Source organism: Anabrus simplex, chromosome 2, assembly GCF_040414725.1.
Source record: "Anabrus simplex isolate iqAnaSimp1 chromosome 2, ASM4041472v1, whole genome shotgun sequence".
Classification (NCBI taxonomy): domain Eukaryota; kingdom Metazoa; phylum Arthropoda; class Insecta; order Orthoptera; family Tettigoniidae; genus Anabrus; species Anabrus simplex.
The window spans coordinates 1124161227-1124174473 of NC_090266.1; the positions used below are offsets into that span (position 1 = coordinate 1124161227).

Sequence of the window (13247 nt, forward strand, 5' to 3'; positions counted from 1 at the left end):
ATTTTTACATTCCTCAACAATTGTTTTATATATATTAAATTGGCACCGTTGGCGACGGGGGCCGGGCTCGCTACTGCGGCCACCGCTGACGTTGGCCCGGCTGGCGATGGACTGCGCTAACGTTAGCCTTGCTCGCAGACGGATTTCAGTTGTACTATAAGGTAGGGGAAATTGGGCAGAGTTAAAAGGTCGCTTCTAGAAAGCTTTCTTGCATAATTTAAAGAGTATTAATACCCCGCATAGGTATATAAGGACATCAGACTCTCCTCAGCTTCATTATGTCTGCATTAACACCACCTTTGAGCTGGTTCGTTCAAAGTGCCGAGTTGGCGGAGCTGCCGATTGACTGATGTGAAAATGGGAAACTACGGAAAACCATCTTCACGGCTGCTGACAGTGGGGTTCAAACCCACTATCTCCCGGATGCGAGCTCACAGCTGCGCGCTCCTAACCGCATGGCCAACTTGCCCGTTAATAAGTTAATTAATATAGGCTAGTACTATACTACTTATTTGTGTGATTTTTTTAAATTCCTACAACACCCTAACAGGATGAAAATTTCTGGTTATTACTGCAAACAGAATAACGCACAAGAATTAAACAATTCTTAACTGCAGTTAATAACTCGTTACGGGGAAATAAACAACTTTATTCACCTCTTTGCTGCAAACGTCACAGGAGCAACTCCTGTAACCACTTTTTAATTAAAGAAGAGTTGTAACCTGACACTTTCAGCATAATTCATGCACTGAACAAACGGGAACACCAAAATATTCTCACAGAATGAAATGCAGTTCTTTTCCCCAGAAGTCAACGGATACTGTCATCTTCTGCCTTGTGACAAACTACGGGAGTGTTCACTGCAGGAGGTTCTTAAGGCATTTCAGAGAGAGTGGTTTATAGCTTCCCGATTTTAAAATTTTCGTAAAGACTGAACATAAGCCAGCAAATATTTTATTTTCTCGAAATATACTGAAAGGCATTTTTAACCGTTTTAGGGATAAAAATAAGAATTATATAGGTTTTAACGTCAATTCAGACATTTTTAAGCACAATAGGAGTAAGTTTCTAACTTGATAAATACATGAAACGTGTATATACAACTTCATTTTTAGTCATTTCTTCAAGAACAAAATACGTCTTTCCCTAAAATCTGAGGGCTGGTGATTACATCCCTCCACAGAGTTGGCGCCATGAAGCGAGACATGTCACACCCCCGAATCCACATATATGAGAAAGGCAGTAAGAGGAGAAGAATATTTTTTGTTTTATATATTTTATTTTAAATTTTTCATCAAATAATATATAAACATAAATTTCTTCATTTTCACAAAAAACAGGAAATTAATAACTAATCAGTAGCTAACAAACAATTTAACCACCTAAAACAAAAAATCAAGGACAACTGACATAAAGGCAATGCTACTGTATAGTAATTGTGGGTAAAACTGAAGACAGCATTTTTTCAGAGATGATAAATTCAATATTGTCAAGAAAGACCGCACTAATACCATCCAAAAGAATCTCAAATACTCAAAAATACTCACTTCTTGTTAAATGAACGGCAGACACTGCAATTGATTAACATGAACCCCAAAATACCGACTGCAAGAGCACTCCTTAAAATACACAATATAAACAGGGCCGATGACTTTCGATGTGACGCCTCTTTAAACAAGCATCATCCTCATCATCAAAATAAACATACCGGACTTGTGTCTAGGAGCAGCCATAATCGGCTTTAATAGACTTCTGCAGTGTTTTGGGGGTCCACTTCATGAAATAGTGAATTAGTTATGTGAATTAACTGCTTTATTGCACATTGCAGTGAACTTTTTATGCTTGCACAATGGACAATTTCGTATGTAGTGAGTGTAATAAATTTTTCAATTATAGGAAAACTTTAAATCATCACGTAAGAAAAAAGCACACTAACAAAAATCCTAAATTTTCGTGCGATTTGTGTAGTTTTACCTCTCACACAAAATACACTTTAGAACGACATAAAAATTCACAACATAAGACTGCGAAGTGTGAACAACCTCAAGTAAAATGTCCGCTTTGTGTAGAAGAATGTGCTACAAAATCCGATATCGTGGCACATTTTATTAATTTTCATGAGATTCGTATCGCAAATGAAAGTTAAAATTTGCGAATGAAGAGGATTTCCTTAAGTGGAAACGTGAAAAAGAAAATTAGCAAGTGTGTGAATTTGTTGTATGTCGCTCCAAGTACGAATGTAAAGATGGTTCCTCTAAAATGAAATACAGGTGTCACAGGGATGGGACCTTTAACTCAAGGGGTAATCATGAGCATCACCAGAAAGTACTTGGAAGCAACAAGATAAGTGGTCATTGTGCGGCAAATATTGATGTTACTTTTCAGTCTGGAGAAGTGCACGTTTCATTTTGTGCAACACATGTAGGCCACCAAGAAGAGTTAGGTCGCATGAGATTATCGCTGTCGGAAAGAAATGACTTAGCGAGGAAGATTGCGATGAAAATTCCTTTCGATAGAATCCTTGATGAGGTTAGAGATTCTATTCGTGAAATTGTCATTGAACGCATTCATTTTCTGACCAGAAAAGATCTATTTAACATTGAGCAAGAGTACAATTTAAAATCTGAAGCTGTGCGGCATGAGAATGATAGTACGAGTGTCGAAGCATGGATTCGTGAAATGGACGAACGTGGAGGAATAGTACGCTTTTACAAGGGTCCAGACATGTCTTCTATGCTGTACCCTCAATTAAAACCAGAGGACTTCGTTCTAATTATAATGAATGAGGCGCAGCAAGAAACGTTACGATACGGCGACAAGTTCATTTGTATTGACAGCACACATGGTTTAAATAAGTACGAATTTGAACTAACTACCCTCCTAGTCGTAGATGGCAAGTTCCAAGGATTTCCGTGCGCGTTCATGCTATCAAATAGGACGGATGCATTTGTGATGGAAGTGTTTTACAGAGTTATTAAAGAGGCTCTGCAAGTGACACTACAGCCAAAAGTGTTCATGTCAGACATGGCAGAAATATTTTACAGTGCCTGGCTATGCGTAATGATGCCTGCCAAATTCCACCTGTTCTGTTCGTGGCATGTTGACCGTGCTTGGAGGAAAAACCTTTCTAAAGTTAAAGGCCGAGAGAAACAGGTGGAGGTGTACAAGGAGCTCAGAGTATTGTTGGAGGAAAGAGACGAGGCTGCTTTTTCGAGAATGCTCTATCAAGAAATAAATAAATTAAAGTGACCCTGACACAAGAGATTTTGGTATTTATTTTGAGGCCAATTATGAACACTCTGCAAGTAGCTGGGCTTATTGTAAACGTCTCAATGCCGGCCTCAACACTAACATGCATCTAGAGCGCATGCATGGAGTAATTACACATATACATGGAGGGTAAGAAGCCTAAGAGACTGGACATCGCAATCCATATCCTCATGCGATTTGTGAGAGATAAACTTTATGACCGCCTTATTTACATGAATAAAGGCAAACTTACAAATAAACTCTCACAAATTAGACTAAGGCATGCCAATTCATTATCGTTACAACCAGGAGAAATTATTTGCGGTGAGGATGTATGGACTGTTCCATCCACGAAGAAAAGTGAACTGTACGAGGTCAGAAGAACGGGTGAAATGAATTGCGGCTGTGACCTGAAGTGTACAGAGTGCAATACCTGCATTCATTCATACGTTTGTACATGCCACGACTCTTCCATTAAATTTAATATGTGCAAACACATACACCTAGCGGCTAAATATATTGGTGGTGCTAATGAACACTATTTAGAATCAGATACAAATTTAGTCATTCAGGAAGCACCTTCAAACGAAGAAAAGGACATTATTCTGAAGGAATTGCATAATCCCATGAAAAGAAGGCTAAGTGAGGACATAGAAGAGCGCAAGGCTAAGCTCCGAGAAAAATTTGAAAGTATTCTCGCAACAATAGAATCACCAAACATGTAGATATAATTGAGAAACAGCTCCAACCAATAATCCCAACTATACATGCCCATAGCACAAAAGCGATGATCAGCACACCACCTTCTACTTCAAGGGGGATAAAGTGTGAAACACAGTGAAGATTATTTTCCACAAAAAAAGTCCCATAAGAAAACTTCTTCCTTGTCAAGGCCTACTGGCCTACAGGCAATTGCTGCAAATTAGTTACTCCACTAAGAAAAATGTGTTATAGGCCCTACTTCAGTACAATTGTTGGCTGCACCTGAGCAGTACTGGTGGAGATGTTCCATTTTTTCTTCTTCTCTCTCCCTCTTGTGTGGACTCCCTCTTTTTCTTGATCCCAAAGCGCCCTTCATGCTGCTGCTGGGAAGATTCTGTGTTGGCACAGAATTGGGTTTTAGCCTAAAAAAAGTTTATTGAAACAAAGTTAATATTCATATTAATTATACACATTGTTTTTTGAATAAGCCCATGCTATAGTACTATGAAATGCAAAACTGGTAGGCTCTAATAATACAGCATATAAATTACAAGAATATGATGAACTGTTATGAAATACCAATCAATTTCATAGTAGTTGTGTAACAGCCCAAGATGTATTATTATTATATTATTTTTTGTGGTCCATGGTGTGGGTTACTGCAGTCGCCGCCTAGTTCGAGAACCACAGGCAACGGCTGAGTTGCCTATAACATGGTCCTCAGACTCGAGATACCCTAACATATTCCAAGTCATGGCCTGCTTTGTGCTCAGGTGGCTAGGACCCGTCAGGGGAGAGGTCGTCACTAGGACTATAAGTAAGGTAGCATCCTGCTTCACAGAATCGACCTACCTTGGGACATTTCAAGTAAGCCTCGGACCTATGGAAGTAACGGAGTCCAGGATACAGGCATACAATAGAGAAAGAATGGGTGGCATACAGTGACGCGGCAGTAAAAGCAGGAAGGAAATGCCTAGGAACAACCCTCTCTAAAGGTAGTGAAAAGCAAAATATTGTCGGAATGACAGAGTGAAGGCAGTTTTCAGCGTTCAGTTACCACGGGCCAAGTCCTCAGTGTATCTGTGCTCCATGCGGTGGAGCTTGTGATAGGTATCGCACACTTATCTGTCCTCAGAGAAAATAATTGCTGACATGTTTCTGCTGCAACTAATACTTACTCCCCGTTGTGAGTAGTGAAATGTTGTTTGGTGCCTTTATTATATAATAATAATAATAATAATAATAAATTGCAAGATACTATGCTGTAATGTGCAAAATATTCACGTTCAAATTATGCTCATGTTTTTCTAGTGTAACTTAAAGGATTTATGAACTGTAATTTAATCTTATGACCATTGACTGCAAGAAAATACTAAGTTGTTGTTATTATTATTATTATTATTATTATTATTATTATTATTATTATTATTATTATTATTTAACTCAGAGGCTTGCAGACTGAACGCTGAAGGGCATAACTGCCTGTAGCTATGTATGTATGTAATATTCATTTTCTCTATTTCAAGCAATAAAGGGAAGTTAAGTTTTATACACAAGAACTATTTAACTTCATAAAGCATAAAATTACAGGCCAGTCAGTTTGACATGCATTGCATGTACGAATGGGAAAGCATTCTTTCTGATTATATTAGACATGTTTGCAAAATTACTAACTGGTTTCATAGAAGGCAGTTTGAGTTTAGGAAATGTTATTCTACTGAAGCTCAACTTGTAGGATTCCAACAACATATAGCAGATATCCTGGATTCAGGAGGTCAAATGGACTTTATTGCGATTGACCTATGTAAAGCATTTGATAGGGTAGATCATGGGAGACTACTGGAAAAAATGAGTGCAATTGGACTAGAAAAAAAGTGACTGAATGGGTGGCTTTTGTTACAAGCCCAAGTCAAGGCTTGGAGTGGAGGCCTCGCTCACACATGCTAGAGAGGCATCCTTGGTTCCTCCACCTGGGTGATACGGTGGTTCAGGTGAAGTGGGGCTGGTGACTGAGGTGAAGGCTCACTGCGGGGCGCTGGAACCAACACATCACTTTGCTCTACGTAGCCTGGCCCGAACTCAGTCATGATAATGCCAAGTGGAGACCACGTGAGTAGGCCTACTGAAGGGGGAACAAACCTGTCTAGGTTCGGGCCAGGGGCGGACCGCTGGATGGACGACTGAGGGGCGTGGTCTCTGCTACGGAGAGCCTAAGTTGTGGGAGGACAATGTATGGCTGTATGGCTCACCACGGATGGTAAGAACGACGCTCAGGACCCTAGAAGGGCCAAAAAACCTATGATTGATTGAAATATGTTTGCTTAAAAAGAGCCAATTTCAAAAATTTCGATATCAAGGGAAGCCATGGAAGCTCCAATAGAGCATATCCAGGAGCAAGCCCAAGATGAAGAAATGGAGACAGAAGTCCCAATTGGACAGGCTGTCGCTGACTCAAAACAAGAAATGGCAACAGAAGCTCCAGTAGAGCAGACTGCTACTAGAAGCAAAGCAGAACATCCATAGAAACAGAACTGAAGATTTCTGCCTCGAAAATCAACAGATTTCATATCGACAGACCACCTCGCAACAGTGCATATTACAAGGTAAGGAAGGGAGCGAGGAAGGAGGCCAAAATAGCGACTGGAACTTGGACGGAGAAGAAGCCAAGGAACAGGGATCGGCGAGAGGCTATCCCTCCGACAATGCCCAAAAGGCTGAGGCCAGGGGATAGTATGCCATCAAGTTCGGCTACAAAACTGCCCGCCAAAAACCAGAAAGAAGAGACGGTCATGTCCTTTTCGGAAAGACCAACTTAAATCAAGGTAGCAATAATACCTAAAAACTTTCCAGATGGGAAACTGAAGGAGGATGACGTGAAGGAACTTACATTTGCTCTGATAGCACAAATGAAACCGCTGTCAGATGGATGCCTTTCAGGCTTCCTTGAATCTCCGAGGCTGGAAAGTGGAGCAGTGGTACTGATCTGTGTAAATCCAGAAACTAAAAGCTGGCTGGAACAGACAGTGGCCAATTGCTACCCTTGGAAAGGGGAGAATTTGGAGGTGGCAGAAGTCAAGAAGGTGCTGAATACTACAAAGGTCATCGCCAAGTTTCCTCCTCCATATGACAAGATGAAGGTTGATGATGTGCCTTTCAGGATACATGAGCATGACACCAAATTTCCGACAAAAGAGTGGAGAGTGCTGAATGCAACAACTACTGATGACACAGGAAGGATAACTGTTTTGGCCCTTAATGAAAGAGCTTTTGAAGAGCTCAAGAAGAGAGGCCTTAAGGCCAAGCTTGGACTTGGGCAGATCAACTTTCAAGTAATCAAGGGAAAAACAAAACCTAGCGTTGGCAAGGATGGCACTGAAAGTTCTACAGGCCAACCTACAACATAAAAAGTCAGCTGTTGCCAATTTCATCAGGAAGTTTGAGTCCAAGGCTATCAATGTGGCTTTTATACACAAGCAACGGGTAGTTAAGGGCAGAATAGCAGGACTCACGGAATCTGGAGGTAAGTTAATGTTCTGATGCAGGAACATTGTTCCAAGGACTTATTGGCAGCCAAGATAAAAGATAAAACTTGGAAATTGGGAAGCTCCCAGAGATATAACCATAGGCTCTGCATACCTCCCATATGACTCAACTAATCTGTCCCCACCAGAAGAAGTTGAGAACCTAATTTGCAACGCAAAGAGGAAAGGTGAACACTTAGTCCTTCGAGCAGATGCAAATTCACATCATACGGCATGGGGCAGCAATGCAAGAGGTGAGTCTTTACTAGAGTTTATTATTGGAACTCTTGACGACACTAAAACGAAGAAACAAGCCTAAGTTTATAAATAAAAATCGTCGGGAGATAATAGACATTACACTCAGCACTACGCATATTGCAAACTTTATTAAAGACTGGAAGGTACTGGAGAAACCATGATTGGCAGACCACCAGCACATCCAATTTGCAATAGATGCGAGACTATGTGGGATTGACATGTACAGAGTAAAAAAAGAACTGGGATAGATACAGAGAAGTTCTAGGGAAGGCTGTACAAGAAATTCAAACTAATTTGAGAGGACAGAAAGAATTGGATGGGCACTGAAAGCATTAGAAGTGGCCATAATAGACTCATTCCATGACAACTGTCCTCTCAAAGAAAAGAAACACACCAAAAAGTAAGGTGGTGGAACAACAAACTAGAGAAAATGAAAAAAGAGGTTAGGATGTTGTATAGAATATCATCTAGAAATGGTATGTGGGACGTATATCATAGGAAACTCACTGAGTATAACCTAGAGATATGGAAAGCAAAAAGAAAATCTTGGAGACCGTTCTGTGAGAAAGTGGAAGCACACAATGAAACAGCAAGGCTCCAGAAGATTCTGAAATCAACCCATATAAATCACATGTCTTGAAGAACATCTGAAAATGAACTATAGGAATAAGAACATTTTCATTTTAACGGACAGCCAAGCGGCCATTAAGGCACTAGAGGCAGTCCGGATAATATCCAGAATTGTCTGGTATTGCCACTCATTTCTTCTGAAGCTCTCAAAGTACAACATTGCCAAAATAACATGAGTACCAGGCATAAATGTATAGAAGGAAATGAAAAGGCAGATAAACTGGCCAGGAAAGTGGCAGAAACACATTTTGTAGGCCCGGAACCTGTATGCGGGATTTCCTATGGACAAGCCCGACACTACATAGGAAAATGCATACAAAAGAAACAGATGGAAAACTGGAAAACTACTCCAGGATGCAGGCTTGCAAAGGAACTGAAAAAGGACTAAACAAGAAGCATACTAAAGAGTTGTTGAAACTCAACAGAGGAAATATAAGATGGGTAGTAGGACAGGATACTGCCATCTGGAAAAAAAAAACAAAAAAAAAAAACCAACCCTACATAGAATTGGAGTAATAAGAGACAACATATGTAGGAAATGCAATGAAGCAGAGGAATCAGCTGAACACATACTTTTCGAATGTGAGGCGTTGGGTAGAATCAGACTCTCTACTCTAGGACTACCAGGTGAAGTGAGAGGACAAATCCAGGAAGACCCAATAAGAACAACCTGCTGCTTTGTGAAGGGAGCAGGTATATCTAGGTGGGAATGAAGGAAACGCATGGTAGCAACAGATCTTAGAGGTCGACACTAATTAGGAACTAATATTCTGAGGCCCCATGAAGAAAACAAGAATGGGTGGCTATATTTCTAGAAAATTTCAGAGAATTAGAGTAGGCAAAGCTTTTTCTGACCCTGTAAAAATCAAGAGGGGAATTCCTCAGGGCAGTATTATTGGACCTTTATATTTTCTTATATATAAATGATACGTGTAAAGAAGTGGAATCAAAGATAAGGCTGTTTGTTGATGTTATTCTGTACAGAGTAATCAATAAGTTACAAGATTGTGAGCAACTGCAAAATGACCTCGATAATGTAAGATGGACAGTAGGCAATGGTACGATGATAAACGGGGTTAAAAGTCAGGCTGTCAGTTTCACAAATAGGAAAAGTCCTTTCAGCTTTAATTACTGTGTTGATAGGGTGAAAGATCCTTTTGGGGATCATTGTAAGTATCTAGGTGTTAATATAAGGAAAGATCTTCATTGAGATACACATAAATATGATTGTAACCAAAGGGTACAGATCCCTGCACATGGTTATGAGGGTATTTAGGGGTTGTAGTAAGGATGTAAAGGAGAGGGCATATAAGTCTCTGGTAAGACCTAAACTAGAGTATGGATCCAGCGTATGGGACCCTCACCAGGATAACTTGATTCTCAAGAACTGGAAAAAATCCAAAGAAAAGCACCTCGATTTGTTCTGGGTGATTTCCAACAAAAGAGTAGCGTTACAAAAATAATGCAAAGTTTGGGCTGGGAAAATTTCGGAGAAAGGAGACGAGCTGCATGACTAAGTGGTATGTTACAAGTGATAAAAATCATGTTGGGTCCATACTGAATCTGTTATGTTCCGAGTTGTCAGTGGAGAGATGGCATGGCATGACATTAGTAGACGAAGAAGTTTGACTGGTGTCTTTAAAAGTAGGAAAGATCACAATATGAAGATAAAGCTGGAATTCAAGAGGACAAATTGGGGCAAATATTCATTTATAGGAAGGGGAGTTAGTGATTGGAATAACTTACCAAGGGAGATGTTAAAGAAATTTCTGATTTCTTTGCAATCATTTAAGAAAAGGCTAGGAAAAAAAAAAACCAATAGGGAATGTTCCACCTGGCAGACTGCCCTAAATGCAGATTAAGAGACTGAGTGATTCATGACTTACCCCTGACTAAAGTGCCGAGGATTCCTAAAATCTGTGGATTGGAAGTGATCTCAACATATCTTGTATGTAGGTAGGTCCCTTTTCTTGATCTTCTCAAGATCATTTCTCCTCAATTTGACAACCCATTGATCACACCTAAAACAAAAAAAGCCAAATTAAAGTCAAACCTATGAGTGCAATCTCTGCACCGCCACTAATATTTCACAATATTGGAATTTACTTACACTGATTTGTCTCGAGGAAAGCGGAAGAAAGAGTTTATTCTACTGACGGAGGGCCTATAACACATTTTTCTTACTGGAGTAACAAATTTGCAGCAATTGCCTGCTGTTCACTCTCTGTAGGCCTTGACAAGGACGAAGTAGTTTTCTTATGGGGCTTTTTTGTGGAAAATAATCGTCGCTGTGTTTCAAACTTTATCCCCTTTGAAGTTGAAGGTGCTGTGCTGATCATTGCTTTTGTGCTATGGGCTTGTATAGTTGGGATTATTGGTTGGAGCTGTTTCTCAATTATATCTACATGTTCTGGTGATTCTATTGTTGCGAGAATACTTTCAAACTTTTTTCGGAGCTAGGCCTTGCGCTCTTCTATGTCTTCACTTAGCCTTCTTTTCATGGGATTACGCAGTTCCTTCAGGATAAATGTCCTTTTCTTCATTTGAAGGTGCTTCCTGAATGACTAAATTTGTATCTGATTCTAAATAGTGTTCATTAGCACCACCAATATATTTAGCCGCTAGGTGTATGTGTTTGCACATATTAAATTTAATGGAAGAGTCGTGGCATGTACAAACGTATGAATGAATGAATGAATGCAGGTATTGCACTCTGTACACTTCAGGTCACAGCCGCAATTCATTTCACCCGTTCTTCTGACCTCGTACAGTTCACTTTTCTTCGTGGATGGAACAGTCCATACATCCTCACCGCAAATAATTTCTCCTGGTTGTAACGATAATGAATTGGCATGCCTTAGTCTTATTTGTGAGAGTTTATTTGTAGGTTTGCCTTTATTCATGTAAATAAGGCGGTCATAAAGTTTATCTCTCACAAATCGCATGAGGATATGGATTGCGATGTCCAGTCTCTTAGGCTTCTTACCCTCCATGTATATGTGTTTAATTACTCCATGCATGCGCTCTAGATGCATGTTAGTGTTGAGGCCGGCATTGAGACTTTTACAATAAGCCCAGCTACTTGCAGAGTGTTCATAATTGGCCTCGAAATAAATACCAAAATCTCTTGTGTCAGGGTCACTTTTTAATTTATTTATTTCTTGATAGAGCATTCTCGAAAAAGCAGCCTCGTCTCTTTCCTCCAACAATACTCTGAGCTCCTTGTACACCTCCACCTGTTTCTCTCGGCCTTTAACTTTAGAAAGGTTTTTCCTCCAAGCACGGTCAACATGCCACGAACAGAACAGGCGGAATTTGGCAGACATCATTACGCATAGCCAGGCACTGTAAAATATTTCTGCCATGTCTGACATGAACACTTTTGGCTGTAGTGTCACTTGCAGAGCCTCTTTAATAACTCTGTAAAACACTTCCATCACAAATGCATCCGTCGTATTTGATAGCATGAACGCGCACGGAAATCCTTGGAACTTGCCATCTACGACTAGGAGGGTAGTTAGTTCAAATTCGTACTTATTTAAACCATGTGTGCTGTCAATACAAATGAACTTGTCGCCGTATCGTAACGTTTCTTGCTGCGCCTCATTCATTATAATTAGAACGAAGTCCTCTGGTTTTAATTGAGGGTACAGCATAGAAGACATGTCTGGACCCTTGTAAAAGCGTACTATTCCTCCACGTTCGTCCATTTCACGAATCCATGCTTCGACACTCGTACTATCATTCTCATGCCGCACAGCTTCAGATTTTAAATTGTACTCTTGCTCAATGTTAAATAGATCTTTTCTGGTCAGAAAATGAATGCGTTCAATGACAGTTTCACCAATAGAATCTCTAACCTCATCAAGGATTCTATCGAAAGGAATTTTCATCGCAATCTTCCTCGCTAAGTCATTTCTTTCCGACAGCGATAATCTCATGCGACCTAACTCTTCGTGGTGGCCTACATGTGTTGCACAAAATGAAACATGCACTTCTCCAGACTGAAAAGTAACATCAATATTTGCTGGACAATGACCACTTATCTTGTTGCTTCAAAGTACTTTCTGGTGACGCTCATGATTACCCCTTGAGTTAAAGGTCCCATCCCTGTGACACCTGTATTTCATTTTAGAGGAACCATCTTTACATTCGTACTTGGAGCGACATACGACAAATTCACACACTTGCTCACTTTCTTTTTCACGTTTCCACTTAAGGAAATCCTCTTCATTCGCAAATTTTAAACTTTCGTTTGCGATACGAATCTCATGAAAATTAATAAAATGTGCCACCATATCGGATTTTGTGGCACATTCTTCTACATAAAGTGGACATTTTACTTGAGGTTGTTCACACTTCGCAGTCTTATGTTGTGAATTTTTATGCCGTTCTAAATTGTATTTTGTGTGAGAGGTAAAACTACACAAATCACACGAAAATTTAGGGTTTTTGTTAGTGTGCTTTGTTCTTACGTGATGATTTAAATTTTTTCTGTAATTGAAAAATTTATTACACTCACTACGTACGAAATTGTCCATTGTGCAAGCACAAAAAGTTCACTGCAATGCGCAATAAACCACTTAATGCACGTAACTAATTCACTGTTTCATGAAGTGGAGCCCCAAATACTGCAGAATTCTATTAATACAGTCTGTACACAGCAGCACGATTTAAAATAACTCGGCGTAATGACTCGTGCAGTAAACTATCACAAACCAAGCAATACTGGCTTCGCGAAAAGCTGCAACGGCTGCACTTCAACAACAAACAAAACAGAGCTTCTTCTCCTTGCCCCACACGTGGCGCGCAATAGCTAGGTAGGCGGTACTAAACGCCGAGGTTTCTTGAGCAGTCACGAGCAAAGCCGATGATGGCTGCTCCTCG

General features: G+C 40.0%; 1 protein-coding gene across 2 annotated transcripts in view; it reads left to right on the top strand.

Annotated features, from left to right (window-relative positions):
- Positions 1-13247, top strand: part of Lfg (Lifeguard) — a 132646-nt gene that overhangs the window by 92309 nt on the left and 27090 nt on the right. The window lies entirely within an intron of this gene.